Raw genomic sequence first — 16,319 nt, 5'->3', positions numbered from 1 at the left:
GATTAGCATTAGAGGAGAGAGCCCAGAGGATAGCAGAGAGAGGCCACGTGGAGAAGCAGCCAAGATGGTGGAGTGTTGAAGGAGACGCCAGTTTGTGCAGAGTTTGTGCAGAGAGAAGAAGATGGGGAACAGAGGTGAATAAGGCTGGTGAGCTAGAAACTTTTGATTTTAGGAAACTTGGATAAGTCAGTAGCTTTGTGAGCACTGAATGAGTGGGTTTTGGAGCCCAGTGTGTGTTTTTACTTGCCTGCCAGGTGCAAGCTAGGATTAACGGTAATGGCCCACCAGTTCTTGGCTCCACTGTTTCATTACCATCTGTCCGAATCTAATGCGAACCTGCATGGGCCAGGCGGCTGTGATGGTGGCTGTGTATATTGGCTTTACAGAGGTGAATAAGGCTGGTGAGGTAGAAACCTTTGATTCTAGGAAACTTGGATAAGTCAGTGGCTTTGGGAGCCCTGAATGGAAAGGGAAGTGTTTTCCCACTGTGTGTATTTCTTGCCCGCCAGGTGCAAGCTAGGATTAAAGTTAATGGCCCACCAGTTCTTGGCTCTGTTGTTTCATTACCATCTGTCCGAATCAAATGGGAACCTGCATGGGCCAGGCGGCTATGATTGTGGCCGCGGCCACTAGCTTAACAAGATCCCTCGAAGAAAAGGAGACCAGATGTGAAAGTAATTATTATTCTGTTCAAAGTACACTGGTAAACTAACATTTGTGGACAAGGTCACTTCGTGCCACTTCACATGGGTAGACAAGAGGCAAACACTACAAAACTTAGTTTTGGGTTTTGGAATGGCACGGAGACTGGCCGGCTGTGCTCAGGCCATGGTGTCAGTGGTGCTGGTGAGCAGGTCTCGTGACAAACTGCTGCCCACCCCCCTGCCCCAGAACCAAAACTCCAATGAGCAGCCGGGACCACAGAGGGGTATGTGCGAGGTAGTGTCCAGTCTGCTCACAGGCAAGGGACTCTGGTGGTAAAGCAGAGCTCAGCTCAGGGACAGGGACGCTGGTTTCAGAGGTAAATGAGACATGCCCTCAGGGTATTTCAGGCACTCTGGAACTCATTACAGAATCCATCGGTTCACTCCCCTGGCATAATGAAAGCTTTCTTTTCATTAACTATAAAGAAAGGTCTGTGACTAAAGAAGGGGAAAACTACTTCTAATGAAGCCCAACAGTACTATGGGACAAGGGCTGTGTGCGCAGCCACAAAGGGTGACCACTGCTCAGACATAAGGATTGGTGGCCACGGCAAAGATGAGGAGGCCACACCACCAGCGGACCCTATTGCAGACTAAATCAGACCATGCCTCCCACCTCAACCCTAAAAAGGCTGCTCCTCACCCACAGTCCTGCGGGCTCCTCCCCTGACCGACTCGTCCTGTCCTCACTCTGACTCGCCCCTGGCTGCCTCCATCCAAGCCCCAGGGCCTGGACGCAGCTTCTCCAGCCTGCCAGGCCAGATCTTCTATGCCTAGATTGCTCCCCACCTGCTCACCAATGGTCTACCTCCCTTGGTCCCTTGCTACCTTTGCTCCAATGTCACCCATGCAGCGTGGCCCCCTAACACCCACTCAAAAGTTCACACTCCCCACACTTCCCAGCCTCTCCCCTGCTTCATTGCTCTCCATGGCAACAGTGCCAACAGGTCCATGTTTCAGCTAGTGTCCATCACATATTCTGCCCTCAGAATATCAGCCACACACATGCTGAGACCCTTCTCGGTCCCGCCCACCACTGTGCCCCAGTCCTTGGGAGTGGGAGGGCAGGGAGAGGCACTCAGTAAACATCTCTGAAGACATGAAGCCTTCAAAAAAGCAGAAGACAGCCTACAGGGAGAATCACAGGGGCCCCCAGGGACATTACATCATTGCTCAGGTCCATGTTGTAGTGCCCTGCATCCAGAGTCCCTGGCAGCTTTCTGTGGGAAGGTAACAGCATCAAAGTTGGATGTGATCACTTCTGCCCCAGGCCATTTTATTAACCGATTTGAGAGAGAGAGAGAGAGAGAGAGAGAGAGAGAGAGAGAGAGAGAGAAAAGAAGAAGAAGAAGAAGAAGAAGAAGAGGAGGAGGAGGAGGAGGAGGAGGAGGAGGAGGAGGAGGAGGAGGAGAAGGAGAAGGAGAAGGAGGAGGAGGGAGATGAGAAGCATCAATGGTAGTTGCAGTACTTTAGTTGTTCACTGATTGATTCACATCAGTGTCTTGACTGGGGGGCCCCAGCTGAGCCAGTAACCTTTGGTCTCAAGCCAAAAACCTTGAGATCATAGTGAGGATTTCATGTTCAAGCCAACAACCCCATGCTCAAGCTGACAAGCTCATGCTCAAGCCGGCAACCTCAGGGCTTTGAACCAGGGACCACAGCGTTCTGGGTCAATGCCCCATCCACTGTGTCACCAGTCAGGCTGCACATTTAATACTATCGAAACTCAACTTCTTCCTTGACCATGCCCGATGCAAGGAAGTATGGCTAGCATGAAATCTACCAAAGGAATCAGTTCATCAAAAACTGCATCCTTATGATCAACAACACTAGCATGGATACGTGGTCAGAAAGAAGAAAATAAGAGCTCAAAACAAGAACTTTCATGGCTAGGAAGCCGCCAGGGAAAGTCCCGTTCTTATCAGCCGCGCCTTCACAGGGAGTGTCCACACTGTCTGCCAAGTGCAAAGAACTCTGGGAAGTAATACAAGTCAGGAGACACTGTCCCAGAGCCCATAAAGAATATCCATGGCTGTCTCAATGTATGCTCTTCCTGTTTTTAAACAGACTTGACTTCAGAGAGCAGTTTAAAGCTGACAGCACAACTGAGCAGAAAGTACAGGGACTCCTCATGTGCCCTCTGTTCCCAACGTCCACCTCGCCAATCACAACACCCTCACCAGAGCAAGACACTGGTTACAATCCATGAACCTACAGTGGCACATCACAGTCCCCCCAAACCCACAATTTCCATTAGGGGACACCTGGTGTGGCACCTGCTATAGGTCCTGACAAACGCATAGGAAGGACATGTACCTACTGTGATCATTATCCTACAGAACAGTTTCACTGCCCTGACATCCCGTGTTCTGCCTCTGCATGCTCACCTGCCTCCCTACCTGGCAAACCCTGATCTTTTTACCATACTCACAGTCTCAGTCTTTCCAGCTGGAATCACATGGTACGCAGCCTTTTCAGACTGACCTTTCACTTAGTCACATGCATGTAAGGTGCCTCTGTGTCTTTTCATGACTGGACAGATCACTTGCTTTGAGCACTGAAGAATATCCCATTGTCTGAATGACCACAGTTTACTTCGTCGCCTACTGAAGGACGTCTTGGTGGCCTCTGAGTATTGGGACCTGTACAGAAAGCCACTGTGGACGCCATGTGCAGGTCTCCGTGAGGATGTCTGTGTGTTTCAGCAGCACTTTCAGAGTAAAAAGATGTGGAGACAGAAGCGCAAAGCAGGACCCGAGAGAGCGGAAGGCAGCAGGGCTCCAGATATCAAGGGAAGTCCCTCCTTCTAAGAACATTTGTCAGAAGTTCAACTGGTCAAAGAAGCCTGGTTTTAATCTTATATCACGCGAACCCATTTCCAATACTATGGTTTCTTCAAGTACTTCAAATGGGTTTATAAGTCACTTTATAAATGATGAAACTCAAACATGTTTTGGGCATTTCCATTTGCCCTGATTCATAAAATCTGTGGGATGTTGTTGTCAGCCCATTACACTTACCCATTCTTCCTGACTGCCCCCCGCCCCAAGCCCACAAGTGCACCAAGAGCCACACCGAAATGTCCACCATGTCAGCCACATCCACGCGGAACCGTGAGCCTCTCGTGAACACCACACCCAGAAGGGCTCAAATACTGCACACAGGAGGGGCTCAAACACCACTGACCACTGGGTACACCTTGGGCATTCGACCAAGTAGTCAACCAAGATTGCGACAAAGTTTACAATGAACTATCACAGAAGTTCCTGGACCCAGGTATAGGAGTGAGGCGGGAAAGTGAGCATCCGTTCAGAATCTACCTGCTAATTACTCGACCCAAACCAGAGAAGCACGAGCACCTCACATCCGAGGACACACCTCTTGGGAAAGAGGAGCTCGCCACAAAGAAAGAGACCATGGCCTTGGGCCCACACTGCACACAAGACAATGATGATGTTCAGGAAACAGGGGAGACAGGTGGCGTGCAGGAACCCAACATGTTTGAAGACATTATGCACCATTTCCCAATGATTTTTCAAGTCAATGTTCACTCTCGGCAATTTCTCAAGTCAAAATTCACCCCCAGTGTGAAAGGCCCCACTGCCATACCACTTGTGACAAGCACTGACAACTCAGGTCAACCACAGGCACGGTGGAAGGCTTTCATGTTACATCTGTGGTGCAAACATTCACAAGGTCCACCCAGCCCAGCTCCCTGCAGGTGCACCTCCCTCACCCCGCAGTCATCACACCCGGTGTTCCTGGGCACGCACACCCCCATCAGTAAGGAAGAACGAGGCCTGCAGGGGAGGCCAGGTGGGCAAATACACAGGAATCACCTCAACTGAAGTTGCCCCTGAAGGATTTCAATCTGATTTCAAATTACAGACAGTCCCCAACATGCCAATGATGCCACTTAATGATTTTTTAACTTTTATGGGTGTGAACGGGACACGCTCAATAAACTACATGAGATGCCCAACACTTTATTGTAACACAGGCTCTGTGTGAGATGCTTCTGCCCACGGCAGGTTAAGTACATGTCCTAAACTCATTAAGGCAGGCGAGGCTAAGCTGTGATGTCCGGTAGGTCCAACGTAAAAAATGCATTTTCAAATTACAGTTTCAACTTCCAATGAGTTTGCTGGGATGGAAACCCCTCGTGACAAGAGGAGCATCTGTCTCGAAATTAGAGGCAAGCATACGAGTTGAGATGCCAACTTGAGAAGGGGAAACAGTTCACATTCAGATCTGCTTTTCACTTTCTCTTAACCGCAAGGTCTCAATAAAAATGTCGCAGGACGGATTCAATTACAGAGAAAAACCAAGTGGGCACCCCCCTGTGCCCTGCCCCCTGTATCTGCTGGCAACAGAGTAGAGTGTTTGCCCATTCGGTTTACTTCCCCTCCTGCTGAAAACTACCTCTAGATCCTCTTTTTTCTGTATCCACGTTCATCCGGCTGCTGGTCTTCATTACCATACCATTTCCATCAAGCCTTCGTCTTCACTGCACAGATGGACGCCGGTGGCCCAGCCAGGAGACTGCTGATGAGGCCTCCTGCTCTGTCCTGCATCTCCCAGGAGCCCCGAGACCCTCACCCTCCAGCAAAGCTGACCCAGCCTCTGTAATGAAGTCTTTCCCAGCTCTGACACTCTGTTATCTGTAGTCCCATCACCCCTTCCCACACACCCCCAGCCCATTCATGTCCCCACAACAAAACTAAACCCTACACCAGGGGTCCCCAAACTTTTTACACAGGGGGCCAGTTCACTGTCCCTCAGACCATTGGAGGGCCGGACTATAAAAAAAACTATGAACAGCCCTGGCCGGTTGGCTCAGCGGTAGAGCGTCGGCCTAGCGTGCGGAGGACCCGGGTTCGATTCCCGGCCAGGGCACACAGGAGAAGCGCCCATTTGCTTCTCCACCCCTCCGCCGCGCTTTCCTCTCTGTCTCTCTCTTCCCCTCCCGCAGCCAAGGCTCCATTAGAGCAAAGATGGCCCGGGCGCTGGGGATGGCTCTGTGGCCTCTGCCTCAGGTGCTAGAGTGGCTCTGGTTGCAACATGGCGACGCCCAGGATGGGCAGAGCATCGCCCCCTGGTGGACAGAGCGTCGCCCCTGATGGGCGTGCCGGGTGGATCCCGGTCGGGCGCATGCGGGAGTCTGTCTGACTGTCTCTCCCTGTTTCCAGCTTCAGAAAAATGGAAAAAAAAAAAAAAAAAACTATGAACAAATTCCTACGCACACTGCACATATCTTATTTTAAAGTAAACAAAACGGGAACAAATACAATATTTAAAATAAAGAACAAGTAAATTTAAATCAACAAACTGACCAATATTTCAATGGGAACTATGCTCCTCTCACTGACCACCAATGAAAGAGGTGCCCTTCCAGAAGTGTGGCGGGGCCGGATAAATGGCCTCAGGGGGCCGCATGTGGCCCGCAGGCCGTAGTTTGGGGACCCCTGCCCTACACCAATCAGGGGTGGAGAGAAGGCTGTGCCTTGAGCCACTGGCTTCATCCCATGCTAAACACCCTTCTGTGAAGCGGACCCCGTGACCACTCGGCCACACAGGCACAGGGCGCTCTGCCTTCCCACGAGAAACTCTTGTTTGCTCAACCACCAAGGGAGTACTTCCCAGCCCGTTTATCTTCCCCACCCCTACCCCCCACACCCGGTGGCCAAATGTGACATCAAAGGGGCCCAGGAGTGGCCATCTGTCCCTGCCACACCAATGTTTATGCAATGTGGGCAGGAGAGGGATAGGACAGCAGAGGGCTGCCCACGCCCCACTGCCGTAGACACCGGGGCCAGCACCTAGGGCTGCCGGTGCTGCAGGACAGATGGGAAAAGGAGTCCCCAGTGTGGCTGCAGAGTCCCCCATTCTCCAAGTGAAGAAGAACACCACTTAGTGTTCCTGGGGGTGTTCAGAGAGCAGGCTCAATATATCTCACCTGGATGAGCTTCCAAAAAAAAGTCAGACCCTAATTTTTTTATTTTCAAATATTACACATCTCACACCCAAAGGTTCCCATAAACATGGTATTTCAGGCAATAAGGATTCTAATGAGCTCATGAATACTGAACCGCTGAGGTAGAAAATGCACAGATAAGAAACGAACCCAGGAATCTCCAAGTTCTAGAGTTATGACCATGAGAATCACCATCTAAACACCTCTGCTTACACCTGAAACAAAGAGTCAAGAATAAAAATTTCAAATCCAGACTCTCCCCCATCATGTGTGATATCAGTCGAGTCACACAGGTCCTCCCGAGTGGATGGGGGGGCGTGCAACTAGGGCAGTTGTGAGGTGCAGTCTACCCTGTCACAGCATGCAGCGGGACACCAGGCCCACAGCAGGTGCTCCACTTGTGCAGCCTCTTCCTCCACTCCTGGCTTCCAGCCCAGCCCTCTGCAGACCTGCCCTGGGGTCACATCCGGGAGGTAAAGCCCGTTCAAAGTGGACAGGGTGCTGTGGACCGTCCGGCCAGCCATCAGCTAAGACTCCGCATAAAGGCTGCCGAGTGACATCTTTGTTATCTCTCAAATGGGGAGGTGGGGGAGACGCTTGGCCTGTTTCACAGACCACTTGCATGACGCTTGTCAGAACACGTCCCAAGTACTGGATGAGGACCCACATTATTCATCACATAAACTTGCTTCGCTCCCCGGGGAAGAGACGGCTGGCCACCATGCTCAACGCCAAAGGATGATGCGTCCAGCCTGTGACTCAGCCTGAACAGCTGCAGTGTGAGATCGCACATGCGGCTCACAGGACGGCTGCTGCTCAGACCCACCCTCGCTGCTGCACTCTCAATCGAGGCTGTGTTGTCACCTCATGCCTTCCTGTCCCTCTCAGGTTGAACCCGAAAACAGCCTGGGCATCTCTGTGCCCAGGTCTGACCAGGCTGTGACTAATCCCCAAAGGATTGGCACAGGGGGCACAGTGCCCGTGGCCCAGGGCCCGAAGTCACTGCAGTTGGGACGGACAGGCGGGCTGGGCAGAGAAAAGGCACAAAAGGTAGCATATGACGAATGAGACTGCTACCAGGGGACAACAGGACAGCAGATCAGACAAGACTCCCTGGACCACAGTGGAAGGTCATTCCAGGGTAAACCCAAGCGACTAATGCCAGAGGTGGAACTCAGTCAGGCCGACAGGGACAGAGCTGCAGGCAGCCAAGCGCCTGAAATGCCCAGGGCAGTCACGTGACCCACACAGAGGCAAATCTGCAGACAAGACAAGCAGCCTCTTTGGAGAAACTTACAGGGGCATCTGGTGAACAGCAGATTTGAACCCCACGGTGAGGGTTCAAATCCCAGTTCCTCACCTTCTAACTCTGGTACTTCGAATGGGTTACTTAAGCCACAGCTAGAAATATGCATCCAAGTTATTAACTGGGAAGCATTTCTAGAGAAATCTCGCTGGGGAAGGGGCTTTCTGAAGACAGGCTACACAAATCTCGGTGTTGTTCCAAACACAGGAGCCCAGCGGATGGTAGCCCCGGCTGAAGACTGCCCTGGGGGAACAGCAACCCCCTGGGCAAAGATGGGGACCAGCCCCTGAGGGCAGCTTACAGCAAAAAGGGGGTTGCTGGCTACAGGAGTGACAGCAGATGGGGCCCCCTATGGGGTGGCCAAAGGGCTGGGGAGGGAGAGCAGACAGCTCTGCTACAGTTCCTGCACGATTATCACTTACATTATTTTCACCCTTAAAAAGGTAAATAACTCAATGGTGTCAGTGCTGAAGAGCGGTCTGCAGGCTGTGAGCGCACCACCTGGAAAGGGGGCGCTAAGGCTCCTGTCTGGTGTCAGGACACGGGCACAGCAGGAAAGACTGGAGGAACAGGTCCCAGGCAAGGTCTGCAGAGCAGGGCAGGTTGGACTCTGGGTGAGAAGAAACTGGAGCCAACAGGGATCCCAAACACAGTATGGGGAGGGGGACAGAGGATGGGGAAGGGTCTGGGGGTCCTCATAGAGGCAAAAACGGGGCCTCCACACAACCCAGCAATCCCACTCTGAGTATCTTTCATCCAAAAGAAATGCAGGCCCGTGTCAGAGGTGCTAGCTCCCCACACTCCCTGCAGCACTGCACACAACAGCCAAGATGTGGAAAGCACCTAAATGTCCAATGACAAAGAGATGGAAAAAATACCACATGGTTACAGAAATATATAATGGAACATTGCTCAGCCTCACCAAGAAAGGTGAACCCCAATGACATTTTGCTATAGGAAACAAGGCAGTCACGGAAAGATCAAGGTGGCAGGACTCCACTTACAAAAGGGACCTAAAACAGATGACCTCGTGAAAAGTGCAGAACTGAATGGTGGCCGCCAGGCTAGACGAGGGGATGTATGGAGCATAAAACTGCAGTGAGCCCGGAGAGGCAAGTTCCAGAGACCAGCGTTCAACTACAGTGCCCACATTCAAGCACACTGTCCATACACTGGAGATCTTCTGTGAAGCAATCTTACCACAGATAAATGAAACAACCCACAGGGCAAGACCATGCCTCAAAGGGCATCCATGACTGTGCCCGCCCATCAAGTCAGCAGTCACAGACTGTGCTCAGGACCTAAGTGATCAATACCAGAAAAGGCAGCATGATGTGGCCCACTAACAAGGCTTGGGTGCGTTCATTCACAAGGCTAACTTGAAAAGAACAACAGCACCTTTCTCATAGCCTTTTGGACTAAACCAGCTTCCCCCTATGAAGTAAACAGGGATGTCCCTACCAGGCAGCTGGGAATTGGACTTCTCTGGGAGAGCCTGGAGCCACAGGAGTGAGAGGTGTCTCAGCTTCATTGCCCCTCACCTGGGAATGCTCCCCGTTTACACCTGTCCTCTCACCGAGACGCTCCCAGCATCATGCAGTGGAGACACTCCATGTGAGTACAGCAGGGACCCCTGCCCCAAACAGTCCTCCTTTATCCAAACCCTCTTCCTGTCCAACAGCCGCAGACAAAGCCCATCCTGACGCCAAGTCCCCTGTGGCAGATCACCCATTCCTTCCTTTCCTTGGTGTCCTGAGCACCGGCGAAGAAAAGCTGGGAAGACTCAGGGCATCACATGAAAACACTGCCGATGAGGATCCTGACGACGCTCGCAGTGTCTCTGACGTGGGCGCGCCGCACACCCACTTCATCAAGTTTGCAGAGCGCTCCTCCGTGGGAACAACCAAACAGGAATGGGGCCCTCACCATCAGAAGGTTCCCAGAACTCCATGACAAAGTCTGCAGTAGTCAGGGGGAAGAATCAGCAACCCCAGTTCCCATCGGAACAGCAGTCAGAAATAATGGCCTTCCTGTCATCACAAAACAGGAGAATCTGGGCAGGACCCTGAGACAAGAAAGACTTTGAAAACTTGAATCCTCACATCCCAGCCTTCTGCAAAGACCCCCTAACCCCATCCCAAACAGATGAGGCCTCTCAAGATCTCCAAACGCCATGTCTGCTGGGGCTGCTCAACTCCGAAGACTCAGAGGGCCACACCCCATGCCACTAAGCGTTCTCCTCCTCCGCCTCCTCCTCCTCCTGGCCTCAGTCACCAGCACTCTACCGACAGGAGCAGACACAGGGACACAGCAGGTCTGTGCTCACAGCCTGCACGCCTCTCGAGGTTCCAAGACCATCCCCAGAACTACTAGTAACCGATGTTGCAGACACTCACTGATTGGTGTTTAGCATTTGCATCATTGAAGAAGCATTTATCAGTAGGCTCTGTGACTTTGTAGAAAGTACATGTCATGCTTCTTCTCCCTACCAAAATCTCAGAGCTGATGGAGCCAGAATTCTCAACACTGGCACCTACAACCAAGGTCTCACAAACCCACCCCTAACACTAAGCAGATACAGCTTTCCCAAAGGGACACTCTCTCCCCCAAACCTTTTACTCATGAAATACCATGCTGAGAGCTGTTTTCAAGCAACAGAATTAAGATAAAAAGTGGAGAGCAATGTTGCAAAACACACACACACTGCACGCCTCCATGTTCTCCACTCACATAGAATATGAACTAGAACAGACAGCGGCATCAGGCTGTGACTCGGGCCACTGGGCTATGATTCAGGACACCAGGAACTGCGGAAACGCCAGATCAAGGGCAGCTAGTCAATCTGTCATCGTCAAAAAGAACTCCATAACTGAGAAGAATTCACTACACCAAATGGGGACCCACACTTGATCCTCAGGCACAGCAGTGACAAGTGGGCACAGCCTTTGCCAACCTCACAGTGCCTTCCCATCCCAGGTCAGCTCCTTGCAACACTAGATATCTGGAAAAGCACAGCTGTCATATATTCCCCAGGACCTTGCAACTGACAGAGCCCAGGAGAACCAATCGCTCAAGGCTGGGTGGCTTCAATATGGTAACACAGGAGGTCCTTGATAACATGTGGGAACTCAACCCTCACTTCTATCAACTAGCCTCTGGTAAAACCGGTGTCACTAAACAACATTTTGCTTGAAGTCACAGAACCTACCCACAACATGAGGACTGTCTTCCTCTGGAAAGGGACATCAGTAGCCAGCCGCCATCTTCCCCCCCCCATGCGTCCCTTCCCTTTCTTGGGGGTGAGGCCAGCCACAGCATAATCAACCACACTTCCCCAAAAGATCTAAGGAACTGCAGGCTCTAGAAAGATGTTCTCAGAAAATGCCACGGCAATACAGAATCAACATGGCCAGCGTCCAAGCGGCCCACCACCTGTTTCGTTCTGAAGTCACCAAGGCTACAAATGACCCGCAAAGCAGCTCCACAACTCACATGTTGGCCTCTGCCAAGCTGTGAGCTCTGCACACATTTCCTTTCTACCTCACAGACAGGGAAGGAGGGAGGGAGAAAGGAGAGAGGGAAAAAGAAGGGAGAGAGGGAAGGAGGGGAGGGAGGGAAGGAGGGAGGGAGAAAGAAGGGAATAAGAAAGGAAGAAGGGAAGAGAAGGAAGGAGGAAAGGGAAGGAAGGAGGGAGGGAAAGAGGGAGGGAGGGAGAACAGAGCTGTGAGACCCTCAAGGGAGTGAGATGAAGTGAAGAAGAAAACTATCGTGAAGAAAGTAAGATAAAAATTGGAAGGGTCTGACCCGATGGTGGCGCAGTAGATAAAGCATCGGACTGGGATGCAAGAGTACCCAGGTTCGAGACCCCGAGGTTGCCAGCTTGAGTGCGGGCTCATCCGGTTTGAGCAAAAGCTCACCAGCTTGGACCCAAGGTCGCTGGCTCGAGCAAGGGGTTACTCGGTCTGCTGAAGGCCCGCGGTCAAAGCACGTATGAGAAAGCAATCAATGAACTAAGGTGTCGCAAGGCACAACGAAAAACTAATGATTGATGCTTCTCATCTCTCTCCGTTCCTGTCTGTCTGTCCCTGTCTATCCTTCTCTCTGACTCTCTCTGTCTCTGTAAAAAATATATATATACAAAATTGGAAGGAAAAGAATTGGCCAGTTTATGTACAACCAACTAGGATAAGTTGAAAATAGGGGAAGTGACCCTGGGTAACCACAGCTGCCCATAACAAAGACCAAATGGGAGAAGTGAGCATGAGTGTGTGTGTGTTTAATTCCATTGCATAACCTTTCACATTTCTGGAAGGAAGGACTGAGGGAAGTTGTGAGGTTGGAAATAGGACAAGAAAGGACCAGGGGATAAACATTCAATGTACTAGAATTTATTAAGTGCCTTTGTGCCGAACCATGAAACAGGTACCTGAATATTCATAGAAATCTCACAGCAACCACCCCCACCCCCACCCCTAAGCAGTTTTCGTGATTTCCGTGTCACAGAAGAGGAAATGAAAGCTCAGAGAGGTTAGGCAATTTTCCTCAGGCCACATAGCTCAAAGTGACAGAGCAGGAATTCAAACACAGTGCTTTCGGACTCCCAAGTTCTTGTTCCTATAAGCCACACACTCAAAGATCTGAGATACCTTTTTAAAATGCCAAGACTCATGCATTAAATATGCACTAAAATAAAACATGCTTCCTAGATCTTTACAGCAAATTCGCTCCACCCCCCAGCATAAAGTAAACCAGTATGGTCAAGCAGGTTAAAAGCATCTACAATTCACATTAAATCACCAGCAAGTCTTATGTACATTCCAGTTAGCTGCTCCTAAAACAATTTCACAAGGGCGCCCCAGTGAATACACAAAACCTCCCTTAAAACAATTTCATGCAATATGTATGGTACTCGAGAACACAAGGTATGTTTTAATACAACTGAAAAGCACTGTGTCAAAGACACATAAAGATAAATACATAATGTCTCGCTCCTTACAGCTAAGAGACTCGGGTACTTAGTTTTAAAGGCCTTTAAAATATTTTTTGACGGAGTTCCACAGGGCAGTACTTTTTTTTTTAATGCATGTTAACTTAAAGAAGGGAGGTTAAGTTTGTTCGTGCTTCATTTAAAATACAAACAAAAACCAAAGCTGGTTCTTTCAAAAGACCAGTAAGACCGATAATATTATATTATTATAATATAGCAAGGCCCATAGGGAAGAAAAGGCAGGAGTCAGCGATGCTGGAAAGGAAAAAAAGGAAACATTTCCACATATGCAGTAGTCTTTAAAAACAATGTGATAGGCCCTGCCGGTTGGCTCAGTGGTAGAGCGTCAGCCTGGCGTGCAGGAGTCCCAGGTTCGATTCCCAGCCAGGGCACACAGGATAAGCGCCCATCTGCTTCTCCACCCCTCCCCCTCTCCTTCCTCTCTGTCTCTCTCTTCCCCTCCTGCAGCCGGGGCTCCATTGGAACAAAGTTGGCCTGGGTGCTGAGGATGGCTCTGTGGCCTCTGCCTCAGGCACTAGAATGGCTCTGGTTGCAACAGAGCTACACCCTGATGGGCAGAGCATCGCCCCCTGGTGGGCATGCCAGGTGGATCCCGGTCAGGCGCATGCGGGAGTCTGTCTGACTGCCTCCCCGTTTCCAACTTCAGAAAAATACAAAAAAAAAAAAAAAAAAAGAAAAAAAGTTATTGAAAAAAGAAAACATTGTGAAAGGATACTATGTGCAACTTTATATCAATAAATTTTTAAATTTACATGACATGGGAAACTCCTTGTTTTAGTTACTAGAAGATCAGGTAAATGGCTGGATAACCAATTGAATCTGCCAGCACTTAAAAAACAAACAAACAAAAAAAAACACCCAGAGCAGGTTATCTAGAGTAAAGGTAAGAAGATCATAAAAAAATAATCATGAAACAGAAATTGTAACACCTGCAAGGTCCCATAGTAAAATTCACCCAGTTTCAAATGTCGGCACGCCAGTGTCCTCTAACAGTCTCATGTGACAACGTCTATAAACCTTTAGGAATAACGTGTCCCCCTTTCTCTCACTGAGGGTTATTGCTCCATAAAACACCAGGAACAAGGACCTGCCCGTCAGACTCACCAGCACCAGCCATTTCGGTGCTGGTCTTTCCTGCTGAGTGAGTTGCAGAAGGCTTCTCGAGGTAGGGTGGGGTGGGGTGGGGTGGGGGCAGGTGGGGTGGGGGCAGGTGGGGTGGGGGCACCACCATCTCCTGCTCTGTTCTTTCTAGAACCAGCTCTAGCAGTTGTCACAGTCTGAGCCACCCATCCTGCACTGCCCAGGGACGTGTCTGGTTTGATCTAAATTCATTTTGTTCTACCTCTGTATTCTACTTCAGCCTCCTGGTCTTGTCCTGCCACACACCCAACACTTAGAGAGACATGCGTGAAATGAAATTCAGTTTTCTGAGCACATGACAACCATACATTTCTTGACCCTCGTGTCCTGCTCTAAAAGTAAGACAACTCTCTAAAAATTCTTATGAAGGGTTAGCTTATAACACACACACACACACACACACACATCTCTGTGCCAACCTGGTGATCAGATATGAAATAGGTGAGAGTTGACCCAAAAGCCTCCATCTGTGCCACAGGGATCAAATATCACACCTGCCAAGTGAAAACTCCTTGAGGGGCTCAAAATAGAACCTGAAGAATGTTTGCCAGAGACCTTACCTTTGGCCAAGTTTCTGGTGGGCTGAGACATACCAGGTGTCCCCTACAATGATCCCAACGCCAGTGCCCCCCAAAAAAACTTCCTTTCCAAACTCCCTACATGGACTTGGGCAATCCGTCTGAAGATCAACTAACTGCAATAGAAAAAATACTTTTCAAGAACACCCCAGATAAACACCTCAACAGCCAGGACACCTTGCCAGACCTAACCCCATCAGATGCAGAACCACTGAAAAGCCTCAGTACAGGTCCCTTCCAGGAGTCTGCCTCCCAGGCTTTGGAACATTCCTGGGAAGTTTTCCCCCCTCTGAATCCCAAGCCTTCCATGGGGGTTCTTTCTACAACATCGACCAGTAGGTACTAAAGGCTCAGCAGGACAGCCAGGGACAGAAGGACAGAAGGCAACCTGCTGAGTAACACGTTCCCACAGTCCCCCTCCCTACCTGTGCATCCCTAAGTCCTGGTCACAGAAAGCAAGGGAAGTGATGCACCAGCACCATCAGAGCCTGTCCCCTGGTCTCAGGGCAGCCCAGGCACACAAGTCCCCACGCACAAGCTGCAGTCCCCCCCCTACCCCTCACCCCCACCCCCGCCTACCCACCACCCCAGCCAGAGCCACTGCCCAATACAGAGAAACTCGCAGTGGAACCAATGGTTGAAAAGAAAGCTCACCCTGCTCAGGGGCAGGGGTGTGTGCTGGTCCGTTTGTCCCGTCTCACATCCCGAAGTCCCAGGGACACAGGAGCAGGCAGCAGTCTCCCGGCTCCAGCTCCTCTCCGGGAAGCAGCGAGTGTGGAGACAGCTCGGGCTGCCCGGGAGAGCTGGGAGGGAGTGTCGCTCCTCCCCACCCACCTCCGCAGCCTCCTCCCCGCCTCCCTCCTCACGTTAATGCTCCCCTAGGGCACTGGCGGTCTTGGAGTCCCCAAGCTACACTCCGGGTGTTCTTGAGGAAAACCGGGTCGTAATAGGTCTCAACCATTTCACGGGGGAGGCTGGTCGCCCTGCACAACGTCCTGTGGAGCTCTGCTCCTCGGCATAAGCAGGAAGGCCAGGAAGGCGGTGCCACATACATGACTGAGAGCCTAGAAGTCCTAAATAATTGCACGCACCCTCTCTTCGTGGGCAGGAAATGGGTCCTTTAGCAAGGGGGCACCTAATTTGGAAACAGCTATATTAAAAGAGTGGAGGTCAGAAGGAAAAAAAACAAACTTTCAACTGGCTGTCTTTCCTTTAAAACTTGTCAAGTATTTCAGATGTACAATGAAACACTCGTATAAATCCCCTCCAAGTACCCACCAAGAAACATAAAAAATGAAAATCACCAGCACAGTGGAAGCCATCTGCAAACTCCTCCGTGAAGTTTCCCTCCTTCTAAAAAAGTAAATGCTGTACATTTGATTTCTGACAAGCAACTTTTCTACCGGTTTCTAAAACCGCTAACTTAGAGTCCACCCAAAAGCAGCCTGCTGCAAGCATCCTCCCGCTGGGCTGGACCTTGGATCCCTGACAGGAGTTGCATGAAATGAAACTTGAAGTGACCACGCCTTAAATGAACCCTCAGGGGGCTAAAGAAAATGAAAGAAATCACAATGTAAGAAAATCTGGCTCTGGGATGACAGGCAGAAGC

At 50.5% G+C, this 16,319-nt stretch overlaps 1 protein-coding gene across 6 annotated transcripts in view; it reads right to left on the bottom strand.

The window, feature by feature from the left end:
• The window catches only part of TIAM1 (TIAM Rac1 associated GEF 1), a 309,396-nt gene that overhangs the window by 151,305 nt on the left and 141,772 nt on the right, over positions 1–16,319 (bottom strand). For 2 of the 6 annotated variants that reach the window (XM_066259552.1, XM_066259557.1), the window contains exon 1: positions 15,365–15,495. The exons of 1 other annotated variant lie outside the window; for it this stretch is intronic. The gene's annotated coding sequence lies outside the window, so the exon portion shown is untranslated. Of the gene's footprint in view, positions 1–14,692; positions 14,809–15,364; positions 15,496–15,576; positions 15,593–16,319 lie in introns of those variants that run through there. 3 more of the 6 variants (XM_066259556.1, XM_066259553.1, XM_066259554.1) reach the window with 3 other exon arrangements.

The sequence above is a fragment of the Saccopteryx bilineata genome, chromosome 2 (genome assembly GCF_036850765.1).
Source record: "Saccopteryx bilineata isolate mSacBil1 chromosome 2, mSacBil1_pri_phased_curated, whole genome shotgun sequence".
NCBI classification, from domain to species: Eukaryota; Metazoa; Chordata; class Mammalia; order Chiroptera; family Emballonuridae; genus Saccopteryx; species Saccopteryx bilineata.
This window is presented reverse-complemented; position numbering and strand designations above follow the sequence as displayed.